Genomic DNA, 13,052 nt, shown 5'->3' with positions numbered 1-13,052 from the left:
AGAGAACATCACTGTCCTGCTCCTTTCCCATTTCTTTGCCCTTTAAACTATGCCTCAGCACATGCAGTTACTGACAGGATGTCTGGGGGGCAATTAACCCTGTGGCATTGTCCATAGTGTGTGATGTATTGATAAAGGCCGATAAGCGCTCTTGCTCATTCACAGATTAGTCTCCCTTGGCAGCAGAGTGCTTAGTTCAGACTCGGGAGGGCGGGTGGTCTAGAGGGGAGAATAATCTGCAGGACATCGCAGTAGCAGCTTCAGATTTCTTTCCTTGGCCCCTGTGCACCTCAGACACTGACACAGGCGAAAAATTCCTATGTGGGACCCAGTCTCACAGTGTGTTATGCAGGGGGTGGGGGTGTGAGCACACAGTGACTTGCGTCGGAGTCAGTCTAGGCTACACAAGGCGGGGTCTTGGCTCAGAATTTCAAAATCGCCATTACTCCCATATTTATCATTTTCTCCATATGTGAGCCAGAAAGAAATTTTTGAAGTCACTACTGCATTTCCAGGCACTGTTTTAGGAATACCAACATTGCATGCAACAAAAATTCTGAGCCAAGACCCCTCCTTGTGTAGCCTGGACTCCACCGTTAGTTTCAAGCAAATGACTCGGACGCAAGTCACTGTGTGCTCACACCCCCACACCCTCAATAACACACTGTGAGACTGGGTCCCACATAGGAATTTTTTGCCTGTCAACATGGGATATTCCGCACCTTTTTCATCTCACTCGCCGTATTTGAATTATGTGAGTTGTATGCTGGTATTGCAAAAGAGTTGCTGACATGTTGTAAATCTTTTCTTTTACCTGAAATTCTGACAGGTTCCCTGTTGTTTGTTTGTTTCCCTGTTTTTAACCCAACAGGCATTGTGGTCTAAATCAGGCAATCTCAATTATACAGTCCTGAGTATGGTCCCTGTATTTAATGAGCTTGGGATTGAAACGTCGTCGACAATTTAGAATAGTACCTCTATGGTCTACTGTGCATATTAAGGGGGTCATTAGGATGGAGGATTTTCCGCATCCTCCGGGCCGGCGGAAGCCACGGCCGGCCCGGAGGATGCGGAAAATCCTCTGCGGACCCACCAGGACCCACCACCACATTAGGATGGCTGGTGGGTCATGGTTTAGGTCCGCAGCTTTTCCGCCGCGGCTGGCTTACAACCGCGGCGGAAAAGCACTAAAATGGTGAAGGTGTCTCTCAGACACCGTCTGCCAGATTAGGATGTGCTTGGGAACATGCTTTTCCGCGGCGGCTTTTCCGCCGTGGAAAAGCATGTGTAACTGCACTGTGGGGGCCCGTTGTGGGCCCCCTAGGTGTAGTGGGGGGTGGGGGGTGCACATGGGGGGTACCTATGGTACCCCCCTGCTTTGTGCACGCAAATGCTGTGCATGCATTTTAAACATTGCTGCGGGTGCAGCTTGAAGCTCCACCCGCCGCAATGTTAAAAATAGAGGATGTGACCGCCACCCCGGTCACATCCTAATCTGCACAGAGGGAACGCCGCAGCCCATGCGGACGATCCCTCATGCTCTGGGGTCGCGGACGGACTCAAGTCCGTCCGCGATCCTAATGACCCCCATAATGTGGTTACTATTTTGGTCAGCTTGCTTTATTCTATGATCAGTACAAGCTACCTTTGCTCCAGTTTTGCCTGCAACTTGTTCTGTCTATTGTTTGTTTGCTCCCGGTTTTCTTGTACCGGGTGCAGGATTGCGTCCCGTTGTATTGTTTTCTTGTATCATTTGCTATTCTTAAAACATTGCATATTAAAAATTCCCTGTCCGGCTGGGCAGTGAATATACATATATATATATATATATATATATATATATATATATATATATATATATATATATATATATATATATAGTACCCATTCAGGTCTATATTTCATTTGTTTAGATTCTCGTTCTAAGGACCATTGTTTGCTGAAATAATTACTACCCGGGGTCCTTAGCTACTCACCGGGTCCCCTTGTTTGTTTTTAAAAAAGTAATTATTTACAATCAGATCCACAGATGTGCTTTATTAGGAAAGCAACAAGAAAGAAAGTCCTTACTTTTAATCCTTTCATCCAAAATAATGAAGCTGTATTTCTAACTTTTCAAAAATCAGTAGTCTTTAATGCACGTGCCTTCATATCATGTTGTACTAACTTGAAACCTAGTTGCCACAGCGTTTACCTGTAGCTTATTAGCCATTTGTTATTTACTCAGCTGTGTTTCACACCCAGCAGGCTTTAGCTTCTACGCTTTTTCAAGAGAAAAAAACCTTTGCTGTATTATAATGCCCTCAAAAAGTTTGTAAACCATTCATTACTCCCATCTGTTCTGACAGACAGCTTCCTTCGGACAGACAGCTTTGAACAGCTGTTAAAAGCTCTTTCTAGCGCAGGGAATGAGTAATGTTACATTTTTTTTAAAACCCAGGCATTCCAAGCCTGCCAAAATCTATTGTTTTGCAATGTGGTAAGAGGCACTTTTATTTTAGCAGCAACTAATTACTCAGATAATATGAATGCCTTTTAATATATAATATAATGTATCTAAGAATAATGCTGTAACATATTGTATTGAGTCCGAGTTGTGTAAAGCACACACATTTTAATTTTCTGTGATGCCTATTTTTTCCCTATTGAGTGGTAATTCTAATTTTTTTCTTTTCTTACCATTGTGGCAATATTCACACATCTATACTTTGTTACTTTAAATAGTAGCGTGCAGCAATTTAGCATATGTTATACAATTTATTATTTGAATTCGTTTTTTTCAGAACAAGCTTTATTGTCATATCAGGGAAGATTGCAAAAATATTCCACGGTACTCCGAACCCCGGAGGAGCCATGAGCATAAAATCAATATACAGAGATAAGCAATCAATGTAGAAATCAACACTAATCAGTTTTGTCGAATAACCCCCCATTCCCCCCACCCCACATAAACTACCCCCCACCCGGGTCCCCCCCTAACCCCAATCACGATGTCAGTCCATATTCGATAAAGCAGTCTGTATGAAAAAGGCAATACACTCCTACCCACGCCCTGGTTCATCAAACAGTTGTTCACTGATAGCCTCTTGGTGCGCCGGCGGCTCCAGCCACAGCCCCCTATAGTCCACCCACCTCTTCCAAATTTTGAAATGCTTTTTAGGGCAGCCTCGGGCCGCGAACACCGGACGTTCTAGACCCCTATAGTAGTCCAAGCCCTGCTTACAGGCCTCTATCGGGGGAGCTTGACGGTTTTTCAAGGCAAGGGCCACATCCCTTTTAGCCACTACTAGGCCCAGGAGTAACAAGTGTCTTTTATAGATGTTGCCTCCTACCTGCTCCAGAACATGTAAGAGACCCAGCTGTGATGTACGGGGGAGTGTCCAACCCAGCACCTCATCCAGACAATCCCAAACTCACTTCCAGTACCGTTCCAATGCCCCGCAGGACCACACCGTGTGTACAAACGTGCCCACCTCACGGCCACACCTCAGGCAGTCACGGGGAGGCAATCAGACCAGCCCTATGCAATCGTTCTCTCGTGTAATAGGCCCTGTGCAGGTATTTAAACTGAATGAATCGCAATCGCACTGCGATAGCCGTCTCCCTTGGGGCTTCCAGGGCCTCTCTCCAGCTCTCCTCATCTAATTCTCATACATCTCTTTCCCATGTATACCGCAAGTTATCTAGGGAGGAGGAGCAGTGGGTAACGAGTGATTGATCGATGCGGGATATTTTCCTATCTTCTAGTTCCCCCATGAACAGCTTGGCTTCCAGGGGGCTGAACTCTGGCAGGGACTCCAGTCCCTCCAAGGCAGGGGAGATAGTGTGTCTGAACTGCAGGTATCAAAAGAATTGGGAGTTTGGCATATCATACTCGTCCCTCAGAGCCTGGAACGATTTAAGGGTCGTTCCCTTCATTACATGACCCAGAGTCGAGATCCCTATTGCGTCCCAGCCTCGGAATCACCGCAAGGCCGCCAGAGCCGGTAAAGGACCATTGTGCCACAGCGGAGTCTCCCGCGTCAGTGTATTCCACCATCCCATGCGGCCCAGCGCTCGACGCCACACCTGGAACACCACCTATGTAACCATCGGAAGTCTCTTCCTCTTTGCTGCGGAGTACAGTAGCTCATAAAGGGTATCGGGGTCCATCAAATACCGTTCCAGGGCATAGGCCGGGTCGCTCGGTCACCATACCACCATTCGTTTAACACCAACAGATGGGATGCTTGGTAGTAAGATAAGATATCTGACGATGCCAGGCCGCCACAATAGGTGGACAAGAAGCAGGTGCGAAGCGCCACCCGGACAGCGCCCCCAGCCCAGAGAAAGTGGCCCAGCGCTGAGTTGACCTGGCGAAACCACTGTGGCGAGACAGGGTAAGGGTGGTTTTGTAACTGATAGAGCAGACGAGGAAGGGCCACCATCTTAAATATGGTGGAACGGCCATAGAGATTGAGGGGCATGCGGGGCCACGTCTTCATATCAGATCGAACCTTGTCCCACACCGGAACGATATTACGTTCCCACGAGACTCCCGGTACATTCGACAGGAATACCCCGAGGTATTTAAGGCCCCCCACTGCCTACCGTAGGGCCGACGCCCAGTCACCCAGCGCCGCACCATCTCCCAGGGTCCATAGAGTAGATTTCTGTACGTTAAGATGGAGCCCCGAGACCTCACCGAATATCCTCATGATTTCAAGAACTCTTGGGCCCGACCTATTAAGGTCAGTGAGAAAGAACAGCACGTCGTCTGCATAAAGAGCGATCCTATCGGACAGCCCAGAGTCCCACTCAAATCCCCTCATCTGCGCTTCTATGCAGACCCACGACACTAGTGCTTCCATAGCGAGAGCAAATAAATATGGCGAGAGAGAGCAGCCCTGGCGGGTACCCCGTCCAATAGGGAAGGCCTCCGAGACCGCACCCGCCACTCGAACCCACGCCGTTAAGTCAGTATATAGCAGCCGAATGTAGGAAAGAAAGTGGGGTCCAAGATTTAGCCGTGACAGGAGCGCCTGCAGGTAGACCCAGCTCAGGGAGTCGAATGCTCGATCTATATCCGCTAGCAGTAGCGCCGCTCGGGTTCCGGTAGCTTTCATCATTTCCAGTGCAGCCTGGGCTCGCTTGATATTATGCCTGGTGGCCCTGTGTTGCATAAAGCCAGCCTGGTCCGGGTGGACCATGGTGGTAATTAATGGGAGGAGACGGTTGGCGAGGGCCTTGGCAAGTATCTTTGCCTCAGTATTCAATAATGAGATAGGGCGATAGGATTCATGGCGGTCTGGGGGTCTCCCCGGTTTGCAGAAGACCACTATCTCAGCGTGCCTCCAGTATCCCGGCAGGTGGCCAGACTCCCTTGCAGCATCCAAGGCCCTCTTATAGGGTGCCCCTAACTGAGTATGATACTTCCGAAAGAACTCACATGGGAACCCATTGGGTCCGGGGGCCTTCCCTGCGTTCAATTCTCCAAGGGCCGTTCCCAGCTCCTCCACAGAGAGAGGGAGCTCAAGGCTATCACGCTCAGCGTCGGAGACCCCCAGCGGTGGGAGATCCGCCAGAAACTTGTCAACCTCCTCCGCCGGAAGGGATTCCCTGGGGGAGTATTGAGCTGCATAATAGCATGCAAAGCTGTCAGCGATCGCCTTAGGGTCCGAAAGGGAGCCACCGGCTCCATCCCGTAGCGCCGGCAGTGTCGGTGCCTGGAGTGTGCTCTGGCACAGTCTATATAGCATTGTGCCCGATATGTCCCCTCACTGGTAGATTCTGCTCTGTGTCGCAAGCCACACCTGGCATGATTCCTCAAGTTGCAGGGAAGCAGCATCTCGCTGCGCCTGCAGCAGCCATCTAACATCCTCCTCCTCCTCTCCGGTTTCCGTACAGGGGCTCTCGAGGGTACGCACACGGTCGGCAGCCCTCTCCAGCTCCGCTCCGCGCAACTTACGAGCCCCAGCACACCAGGCTATGTCTACCCCCCGGAGCGTGGGTTTCAATGCTTCCTAGAGGGTCATGTCATCCACTCCCGATCCTTCATTATCAGACCAGTAGCGGGCTATCGCTTCCCGCATGTGGGATTGATACTCGCCCTGCTGAAGGTGCCAGGTGGAGAGGCGCCATCGAAACTGCTGCCGTCTCTTGTCCAGGCGGATGTCGATTACTATGGGAGAGTGATCGGAAAGCCCACGAGGCAATATGGCCGTCGATTCCACTCTTCCTATCATGGGGCAAGGAACAAACAGGTAGTCCAAGCGAGAGAAGGAGCCATGTACCGCCGAGACATAGGTGTATTCCCTACTATGAGTATGTTGATAGTGCCAGGCATCCGTCCAACCCAAGCTCCGCACCATATCATGCAACTTCATAGGTGTGGTCAATGGTTGCCCACCACTCGGTCTATAGCGGTCCATCGCACCATCCATCACATCATTCCAGTCCCCTCCAAGCGTCGCCAGGGCATCCGGGATCTCAGACCAGACAACGGACATTTTCTCCACCGGGACCACTGCAGCAGGGGGGGGGGGCATACACACTGGCAAAGACAACTGGCTCACCATCAATCGTTCCCTTAACAAACACGTATCTACCCTGGGCATCGACCCACTGCGTTGAGTGAATATAGGACACCCTCTGATGAATCAACACCGCAACTCCCCGAGACCACTTGTTGATAACCATAGCGCTGCAAGCTAAGGGTCTTGGTACCCAGGAGATGGGTTTCTTGCAATAATAGGACATCTGCCTTCTCCCTCTTCCCCTGCCTCAGGACAGCGCCCCTCTTAATTTTATCGAGTATCGCCCGAACATTCCAGCTCACTATCCGCAGTGCCACCCTGGGGAGCTCGGGAGCCGGGCCTCTAGCCGCCATCAATTGAGTACGTGTACAATCGCCCGGGGGTATGGGAGTGAATCTGCCTATACCTTATCAGTCGAACCAGGTGGACCATCGTGTAACAATGAACTATCCCTGAGTACCCCAAACACCCGCTGACCCCCAAAGCCCCACCCCAAACCTGGGCCCAACTCAACTCAACTTCTCGAACCCCCACCACCCCCCCCCCTCCCTATACCTCAGCAACATTGAAGTATCTGTCACGGCGTGGGCGAGCCCCAACCCCCAACGGGAGGTCAGTGGCCACCCGCTCCAATGGATCCCCATAGGCCAACCCCAAAGTAGCCCCTTAAGGGGGCGATCAACACCCGTGGAAAACCGGACTGCTGGTACCCTGAGGCAAATGTCCGCCCTGCAGTCCCCCCCTCCCTCCCCACCCTCCCTCATCCAACATCCCATATCGGAAGTCAATATCTTTGTCCAAGGATGTCGGTGTGTCTTAATTACGCCAGTCACCCCGGCCGGACGGCTCAGGGCCACCCGCCAATCTCACCTCAGTGCGCCATGGAGTGTCTCACCCCCCATTCACGAGTCCACAGTCTGTGTATCTGGGGGAGCAGTCCCCTCAGCAGCAATCTTCTTGGCTGGAGATCGTTTAGTGGAGCGGGACCTCCAATTGCTTCTGCTTCGAGAGCTTCTATGTGTTTGCTTCGGCGCCGTCGAGGAGGACGAGTCGGAATCCCGAGCCGGCGGGGTGTGCAGCCGGACCCGAACAGTCTCATCCGTCCAATTGAATACTTCCTCCGGAGAGTTGAAGAACAGAGTGCGGGACTGATAGATCACCCACAGACGGGCTGGATAGAGTAGGGCATACTGGATTTTGAGGCCTCTCAGGCGAGCCTTGGCATCCGCGAAGGATTGTCTTTGGTGCTGCACTAGCTTTGTGTAGTCTGGGAATATTAGGATCCGTTGGTTCTCACACATGAGGGGTTCTTTCAATCGGGCTTGTTTCAGGATAGTGTGCCGATCATGATAATTAAGCAACTTGGCAATCACCGGTCGTGGTCGCTCCCCTACCGGTGGTTTAGGAGCCAGCGCCCTGTGGGCCCTCTCGATGACGAAACAACGGGAGAGGGACTCTGGTGGTAGCCAGCCCTCTAACCAGCGAGTGAGAAAGGCCTCCATGCCCCCTTTTTCGCAATCTTCCGGAAAGCCAACAAAGCGTAGGTTATTGTGCCGAGCCCGTCCCTCCGCATCCTCCACTCGGAGCGCCAGGCCCTTCTGGATGCCCTCCATGGCAGCAACCTTCTTATTTAATGTTACGACATCATCCTCCACTCCGGTGATCCGTGTTTCAGCCTCTGTAATACGGGCCACTGCGTTGCGTAAGTCTTGGCGCAATAGAGTTACATCCGCCCCAACAGCCCCTATCTTGGCGTCGAGAGTGTCCCTGGATTGGGTGATGGCCGCCAAAAGCGTTGCATTATCTGGCCCCTGGGATGTGGGGCCCCCGGAGGCTCCGGCTGTTCCCTCCCCGCGCCGGTGAATTTGTCGAGAGTAGCCTGTTTTGAGGCTCCGCTGCCGCTCCCGCCTCTGGTCATGGTTGGCAATCGGTGGGGTCAATGTTGCGAAGAAGCCACCTCGTGGACCTCACGGCGACACCCCCTCCACCAAAGGGGCCCCTCTCCGCCAGTCGTCGTTCCTAGGCCCCAACCTTTATTTCCCCGTACACCAGTTTCAGGGATGCAGGTTGCAGACAGGTAGTCCGCCCGCGCAATCCACCATCAGCCGTGTCTCTTGGACGCGTGAGGTCCGACAACACCCCCAGGTTCGGTCCGTGGCTTCACTCCAGGCTGTGCAGGGGAAGGCCGGGCGGCCCTCGAGCCCGGAGTCTCCCCGATCCCTCAGTATAATTTGTACAGGGTCGACGAGGCATTGTGCCTCGTGCGCAGCACAAGCAGGGGGGCCCTAGAAGGGCACGCCGTGGCCCGATCTGACCACCGAGTCTCAGCAAGTATCGGCACAGGTTATATTAGGGACAAGCCACGTGTGTCACAGAGGCCCAGTCCGCCGCAGCCCGATCTGATCGCCGAGCCCCCAGTACCGGCTCCGCGACTCCAATGGCGCTGATTCTCAAGAGTGTACTCACTGCGTAGGCCACCCTGTTCCGGGGCGATGCGATGTCCGGGCCCTCCGCCCAGGCCAGGCCCAGTCGGTCTCAGCCTCCAGGCCCCTGTTCAGGCCTCCAATGCAGCGTCAGGGCCAACGAGGCACTCCGCAGGCCCCGGTGCTCCACCCGAACCCCCCGAGGCAAAGGCGGACCACCGCTCAGCTCTGCAGCTGCCGATGTTTGTCGCGCCCCCGGGGCTCCTCCAAAATCAAGGTCTCGGCTTCCGTGGTCGGCGTAGGCCTCTCCGCCTCTGGGGCCAGCTGCTCAGCAACACCGCCTCCGACGCGGCTCAAAACTTTCCAGAGCCCGTCGGAAACCTTCCGCCACACCTTCCTATCGCTGGAGAAGTTTGGGCGAGGGGTGAAGGCAGGATAAATCTATCAGGAAAGTGGCGGTGGGACAGAGCTCCGTTAAGCCGCATCCGCCATGTCGGCTGTCGTAGCCACGCCCCTATTATTTGAATTTTAAAGTGTAATTCTTCCAATGACATCTGCAGAACACAATGAGGACAACAGACCAAATTGAGCTCATTCCAGACATTTTCAAGAAGGGGGCCACACATTCAGAACACACAACACTGCTTGCTAAGGCAAGCCCTTCTTACACAAAAACACAGTTGCTACTCACTCAACCAAGTACTTCACACGCATGCATCACCACTGGTGTCAGTCCACAAACCACATAGACACAAAAAAAAATATTCAACCCACAAATCAACACTTAGGACAAAAGCAAGAGGCAGCCCACAGACTGTACTCAAACCAAACCATTTGTAAATACCAATTGTAAATCATATTTACAAACAAAAGGACAAAAAAAAAATAGTACACAGACTACACCAAGACAAGTAGACCGCCAAAAGACTGTGCCATGTTAAAAAAGACAGGCTCTAGACCCAGACCTTTTCCAAAATACACCGAATTATCAGTGGAGCTGGCGGAACACTCAAAAGCGCTCCCTATCACCATTTATGAATTTTACTAAGTGCTTAGATCAGGATCCTCTTTGGTGTATTTATTGCACAGTGTACCATATTTAATGTGCATAAACCTATTAGGTATCCCCTCTAGGGGAGCCAGCAGAGTACTTTCTAAATCCATATTGGTACCACCGAAACAGCGACACATTCTACGAAGTATGCTAGGAGCAGGCATGCTAAAAATATTACAATACAATATAATATAATGAAAGAGTATTTATCCTGAGAATTATCCAAAAGTTGAGAAAAATCTCCTCATTACCTGCCTTTATTTGCTGCTGCAGTAAACAAACAAACAAACCGAAATCTCGGCCAAGCTATTCCAAAACAAAAGTGTCGCATCGCGACCTTACCAAACAAAAGTCTCCAGCTTCCAACTGCCAAGTTCTGAATCGACCTAATCGTCACTTTGAGACGAACGCCAAAGGGATCTCAGTCAGGGAGCGGTCACCACCTGGAGGGTCAAATCGGGGAAAATCGGAAAAGCACTTTGGTCTGCAAAGACAAGGGTCTCATCGTGCAGTGTACATCCTCAGCGAGATTCCAATCCTCCGTCGAGACTACTCTTTTGGGCGACTGCGTCTCCTGATGAGCCTCACAACGGGTGCCAATTTGTGGGAGTGAGCCTTTTCATGGGCCCACTGGTGCAGGGGATCGCCCTTCTTTGTCCTTAAGTCCTTAGACTAACAAAATAGAGATTGGCACGGAAGCTGTAATATCAAAGAAAATAGATTTATTAACCTCTCATGAGGGAGACGATGTCAATACCGTACCCTCAGGCCACTGCAGGAGGTAGTCCAAGGAGTACAGAAACCATGGGCCTTTTATGGCTAGTTTTTAGCTGAGTAAGCAAGAAGACTCAAAAAGAGGCAGTATACGTATACACAAGAATAGTTATTCACATATACGGCCAACTGGAAACTACTTAGTCAACTGAGTGGGAGGAGTAACAATAACCCTTACATCAGTTGGAATAGTCTGACAGTTATATTCTAAGACGGATGCATCTTGGTAGCTACAGGACTTTCTGAGCATGTGCAAGGGTCTGGCTCAGTGCTGAAGGAGTTAACTGTAACTGATGACTCAAGCAGAATAGAAAAGCAGGCAACAGTGAAGACGGGAGAAGGACATGGCTAACTAAAATGGCTGCCATAACCAAAATGGCTTCAACTCATGCTAACAGTGATCGCTGCTAGTTTCCACACATTCATCGACGGGCGACTCGTGTCTGTTGCGGCCTCTTGGGCCCTTGCGGTGTACCTTTTGCTTCGATGTTCTTTCCACGCCATAACCACTCGGTGATGGAATAGACACCTTTCCAATTCTGTCTGCACTGTCAGGCCAAGTTTCCGTGCACCGATCTCCACCAGGTGTGTAACTTGTGCTGCCCCCGTAGGCCTGCAAATTATATTGGTCAAAGACGACGCTGGGTGATCGTCGAGCTCGACACCTCGAGATGTCCCATGGTAGTGCTAAAGACACACCAGATCACTGTTCCTTGTAAGGTGCGCGTGCACTTATCTCACCTTGAGCGCGCAGTGTAGTGTGTGAAGCACTCACAGCTACAGGTAAGTTCAGCAGCAAGTGCCTCCTGCACTGTCTGCATTTCTTTTGTTAAAAGGGCACTGTTGCAGGGCAGATTGTGTGCCTTTGTGAAAGTATTTATGTTAATCGCAGCGCCCGTCATGCACTGCAATTAACATGATTACTTTCACAAAGGCACACAATATGTCCCGCAGATGCGCCCTTTAACAAAAGAAATGCAGCAAGTCTACAAGCATGACGTTTGCTTTCAGGTGATTCTGAAAGCACACGTCGTGTTTGTAGACTTGCTGCATTTCTTTTGTTAATAGAGTGCGGCAGATTGTGTGCTGCACTCTAATAACAAAAGAAATCCAGCAAGACTACAAGCAGGCACCAATACAGGTCCCTATTGGGCTTTCCATTTTTACCTTCAGGGTGGAGGAAAAAAAAGCTTAAGTCTGCATCAGTCACTGCTTTTGATGTAACCTCAAAGAGACTTGGAGCTAACATGAACACCAGTTACATTACGCACAGACATATTCCTGTTTTGAATCACAGAACGTTGAGCTGACGTGGGGCTAGAAGCAGCTTTCTCAGCTCGAAAGTCGGCAGCTCTAGCCTTAGACACAACTTCGCCCACAAGAATTGATGCATTTTCAATATTATTTACACCAAATTCATAGATGTTGCTTATTTATCTCATGCAATATACAATCATTGACAAAGCCAGTAGCCCTGGCTGCTTGTAGGTGTGATATTACTTGTTGTGTTATCTATCTGGATGAATAGACAGACGTAGCAAAATACCTGTGTGCAGCACACTAAGTTTAGTACAGATTTTTAGCTTGTGTTTTAAGCCGCTCCCTTAATTACGTTGGCCGTGCCCCTATGAGAGTTTTTTCATCCGAATTAAAGCCCTGACTACAAGCATGATGTGTTTTGATTTGCCATCCCCGTGGTGTCAACGGACTAACTTCACACCTGTAACTCGTTGCGCAGGAGAGCGGACGGACATCGAAAGTAGCTCCAAACCCAGGGCTTTAAGTGGGCCAGGTTACATATGGTCATGGGACAGATACGACACTGGACATAGTACTGTGGGGCGAGAGAAAAGAGTTAAGCGGGGAAGATGCAGTATGTGACATTTGGATATAAGGTCTTAGAATTATGGTGGCACAAATACTGAAACTCCTTAGCTGGAATGTAAGAGGTATCGTGGGGCTGGTGAAAAGATGCAGGATTTATACTTTTCTGAAACGGTATGAAGTGGGGATTGCTGGTTTGCAGGAGACGCATATATGGGGAGGCACCATTGCACGTATTTGTAAAAAATGGAGAGGGCATGTATATGCTACCTCTTATTCAGGATTTGCAAAGGGAGTGATGATTTTGGTGGCCCTGGATTCCCATTCCACCACATGAGTCATGTTTTGGACCCTGAAGGACAATATGTTATTCTCCATGGGAAATGGGAGGGCAGGGAGCTGTGTATTAGCTTGTATGCCCCAAATGTTGTTGGCCCTGACTTTTTCCCCGCCATTGTCAAA

This window comes from Lissotriton vulgaris, chromosome 9 (genome assembly GCF_964263255.1).
Source record: "Lissotriton vulgaris chromosome 9, aLisVul1.2, whole genome shotgun sequence".
In the NCBI taxonomy this organism is placed as follows: domain Eukaryota; kingdom Metazoa; phylum Chordata; class Amphibia; order Caudata; family Salamandridae; genus Lissotriton; species Lissotriton vulgaris.
The sequence above is the reverse complement of the archived record's forward strand: the minus strand, read 5'-3'. Positions refer to the sequence as shown.